Here is a 4,548-nt window from a genome sequence, read left to right as displayed (position 1 = left end):
CCCTTGTAAGGAGGACACAGCTCTTCTCTTCTTCCAGGTTCCAGTGAATACTTTATCCTCTTGACCCTTTCGGTTTCAGGGTAAAAAATCCGGTGTTGCTAGACCTGGGCAACTAAACTATCCCTTAAGATCCCCCTACCTGATCAGACCTGTTAAGTTTGACCTTCATTAAACATTCCTTGAATTATCTTAAAAAGAGTAGGCCATTCATTTCCTGTTGGGATCCTAATTGATCCAAGAGCATTTTTATCGCAAAACTCCACTGTAACTGCTGGAATACAGCAGAGGAAAAACCAGCACAATAAAAATGTCAGTGCTCCTTTAAAGAAAAGCCCAGCCCAGATGGCTTCACTGGTGAATTCTAGCAAGTACTTAAAGAAGAAAACAGAAAATATGAATAGACCTTTAACAAGTAAAGAGATAGTTTTATTTTAAAAAATGTTTTAAAAGAAAAAAGTAGTTTGAGTTCTTCATATAATTTGGAAATTAACCCCTTATCAGATGTACTCATACAACTTAACAAAAGGAAGACAAACAATCCAATTTAAAAAATGGGCAAATGACCTAGATAGATACTTCTCCAAACAGGACATACAGATGGCCAAGACATATGAAAAAATGCTCAAAGTCACTAATCATCTGAGAGATGCAAATTAAAATGACAATGAGGTATCCACTCACACCTGCCAGAATGGCTACAATCAACAAATAAAAAACAAGTACTAGTGAAGATGTGGAGAAAAGAGAACCCTGATACACTGCTGGTGGGAATGCAGCCTGATGCAGCCATTATGGAAAACAGTGTGGTGTTTCCTCAAAAAATTAAAAATCAAACTGCCTTTTGAATCAGTGATCCCACTTCTAAGAGTATATCCTATGAATTCCTAAACACCAATCAGAAAGGATGTATGCACCCCTATGTTCTTAGCAGCACTATGTACAATAGCTAAGATCTGGAAACAGCCCAAGTGCCCATCAGTAGATGAGTGGATAAAAAGCTGTGCTACATTTACACCATGGAATATTATGCAGCTGTAAAAGAGAAGGATCTCTTACCTTTTGAGACAGCATGGAGGGACTTGGAGAGTATGATGCTGAGCAAAATAAGCCAGTCAGAGAAAGAGAAGTTTCACATGATCTCACTTATATGTGTAAACTAATAAACAAAATAAACTGATGAACAAAATAGATCCAGAGATATAGAATCATGGAACAGACTGATGAATCTCAGAGGGAAAGGGGTGAGGTGGGAAGAGATTAACCAAAGAACTTATTTGCGTATACACATAACCCATGGACACAGGCAATAGTGATGTGAAGGTCTGGGGTGGAGCAGGGGTGAGGTAGGGTAGAAGGGGTTAATGAGGAAAAGGGGGGGCATCTGGAATACTTTCAATAATAAAGATATTTTTTAAAAAATTAGTTTATGAGTCTTAGTAAACTAGTTGTGCTGGGCTCTGACAGGGTTTTTAGTGTTGGCTGAGCTCACATATGCACTTGCAGTCAGCTACTGGTTGGCTAAGTTAGGCTGGTCTATGATGGCCTCAACTGGGAAAGGTCATCTCTGCTCCATATGGTCTCTCAATCTCCAACAGGCTAGCCTGGGATTGCACACATGGCAATGAGGCAAGATTACATAAAAGAAACAAGCAAGGTTCTCTGGTATGTGAGCTTGGAAATGGCACATCAATTCTGCTGCATTCGGTTGGCCAATAGAGGCTGTATAGCCATATTGCACCAGTTCTCTTTCCTTTTGCTCTGGGTACAGTAATACATGCGGATCTCAGAGCTGGTTGCTGATGTCAACGTATTGGATGCTTGGTGAGAATTCCATGTTAAAGTAGAAGTCTAAATGACAACTCTGTCACCATAGCTATTTATTAAAAAAACTTATTAGTCAACCCCGATGTACCTGAGGAATATGACTGATTGACATAGAATGAATCATTTTGTCCATGCAAATACTGAGAGACTCTAATCCAAAAAGAAATTGTTGAGTTTTAAACGAAGTACAACCTTTCTTGCAATGTGGGCACATTCATAGATAATATCATTTGCCCATCTGCTTTCAATTTCTGAACATCTGGTCAAACTTTTAGCTATTGCCCATGAATGCATGCTCCTCTTTTTCTAGACTAAGTAGATCATGAGATATAAAGTTGAATTTATAACCACTGGCAGGATTTTCATTCTGCCCCAGTCTCAAATAAGGCTGTATAATTACAGTAGTACCAACCCAGCCAATCTAAGCCTATAAAAGGAACAATTTGTCAAACAAAACTTTTAAAAAAAATCTTTTGCTGCATAAATATTGTAACAGGCAATGTCTATGAGACTATAAATATGCTTTGAGGAAGGTATGACAGTATAGTACAAATTGGTTTACGGAAGTGTAACTATATACACATGAAACTGTTTATGGGGAATGGGGTAGGGTGTGGTGTCAGGACCTGTGGAAGCCTCGTCCTATAAGTACTTCTTATATTTGACAAAGGAATGCTGTTGGGTACCCAGTTCATACTGAGCACAGGCCACATAAACGTCTCTGTTTCTTACTGAACTGTCTCCTCAAATGATCTAAAAAATCATGGTTAATTTTCCATCTTTTGTCATTTTTGAAGCTTGACTTGAAATTCAGCTGTGAGGAAGAGCAAGTGACCCCCTGGAGAACTTCCTGTGAAGAGACATAGCCAACAACTTGCTTTTTATGGGAGTGAACCATCTCGAAAGAGCGTTCAGACCCAGCCGTGCTGCTCCAGCAAGTGCTGTGTGAACAAAGAGTTGTGCAGGCGCTTCACCTGCACTGGAGATGGTGGTCGCAGTGGGAAGGTTGCTCTGGGCCACGGTTGGCCGACACGTGAGTGCCATTCCTTGGGACGTCTCTGCCTCTGCAGCCCTCAGGCCTGCTGCTTCCAGAAGAACATGCTTGGCAGATGTACTGTGGTCTGCTTCCAGTCGAGCAAAATTTGCCTTTAGCATCAGTTCCTCATTCAGTTCCCCATGCTCCTGCCACCAGCCAGCATGCAGCCTATTTTAAGAGTATAGCCCTTGTTGAAGGAGAGCTCAAAGAACTAAGCCTTGATGACTTTAAGGGGAAATATTAGGTGCTCTTCTTCCATCCTCTGGATTTCACCTTTGTGTGTTTCCAGAAATTACTGCTTTCAGTGACAAAGCCGATGAGTTTCATGCTGTGAACTGGGAAGTTGTCGCAGTTTCCATGGATTCCCACTTCAGCCATCTCACCTGGAGCAACACACGGAGGAAGAAGAGCAGTTTGGGCCACATGAACATCGCACATTTGTCAGATTTGACTCAGCAGGTTTCCCGAGACTACGGTGTGCTGCGAGAAGGTCCTGGTCTTGCACTAACAGGTCTCTGCATCATTGACCCCAAGGGAGTCACCAAGCACGTGAGTGGCAATGACCTCCCAGTAGGCTGGAGCGTGGAGGAGACCCTCCGCCTGGTGAAAGCATCCCAGTTGGTGGAAGTCCATGGGGAAGTCTGCCCAGCAAACTGGACCCCGGATTCTCTTACGATCAAGCGCATCTGACTGCTTCCGAAGAATACTTTGAGAAGGCAAAGCAGTAGATCATCTCACGTGCACCTGCAGCTCCTCAAAAGAACTGCAGTTGGAGCTGATTTTTAGCATTTCAAGACAATTATGTATAGAAGGCAAAAATCAATTATGTTTGCATTCATAAATATTGCTCTAAATGTTTTGGGAGTTTTTGTTTTATAACAGTGGCTAAGGCTTTTAAAACATGGTTAGTTACTAATATGAGTCCTTTATTGGTAACTTCTTGATGGCTAGCTAGTTTATAGGCTGCCTAGTTCACCTGTTTCTTTGATCATGTCTTCAATAGGAAACTCTCTTCTTAGCCTTACCTGAACCTCTGTGTACACCAGTGTAGGACAAGTACCAAAAGCCTCTGATAAGAGTCCTGAAATTTTCTTTCTGAATTTCTTTGTACTAAATTGAATTTTTAAGGTAACAAAGATCATAGCCTTAAGGTTTTAGCATCAGTAGTCTACTTTAACTCTTGGAGAGGAAAAATATTTGATTGAAACAATGTGAATCATGTATTTGAAAAAACGGAGTGGCAAAGTGACAACTGATCATGTATTCTCCTCATCCCTGAGATTTGTAGTTTCGATAGTTATTTTGCTTATTTTATTTGTTAGCTGACTTAGTGTCTGTATACATTTCTAGACATTGATCAAAGGTAATGATAGAGACTATTTATTTAATCCAGGGATTGCCCTTTGAAATCACTGTAATTATATTTTCTAAAGCACTCAATGTAAAGTGTATAATGCAAAAATAAATATTAAAAAAAAAAGACTTGTCCAAACATCCCTGCCCAAATTGCAGATTCATGGGCAAATATATACTGAGTGGCCAGATTATTATGATTTCTGAAAGCATAATAATCTGGCCACTCAGTGTATATCCTATATAATAAAAGGCTAATATGCAAATTGTCCCCTTGACCAGGAGTTCGACCAGCAGGCAGGCCGGCCAACCACTCATGTCCCCTCCCCCCTGGC

General features: G+C 40.7%; 1 pseudogene across 1 annotated transcript; it reads left to right on the top strand.

Annotated features, from left to right (window-relative positions):
* The first annotated feature begins 2,809 nt into the window (after window positions 1–2,809).
* On the top strand, window positions 2,810–3,588 carry LOC308246362 (thioredoxin-dependent peroxide reductase, mitochondrial-like; annotated as a pseudogene). The gene has a single exon. The product of its transcript is annotated as a thioredoxin-dependent peroxide reductase, mitochondrial-like (transcript).
* Window positions 3,589–4,548: the final 960 nt, after the last annotated feature.

The sequence above is a fragment of the Plecotus auritus genome (assembly GCF_963455305.1).
Source record: "Plecotus auritus genome assembly, chromosome: 4".
Taxonomy (NCBI): domain Eukaryota; kingdom Metazoa; phylum Chordata; class Mammalia; order Chiroptera; family Vespertilionidae; genus Plecotus; species Plecotus auritus.
Note: the sequence above shows the minus strand (reverse complement) of the source record. Positions and strands in the feature narration are given on the sequence as shown.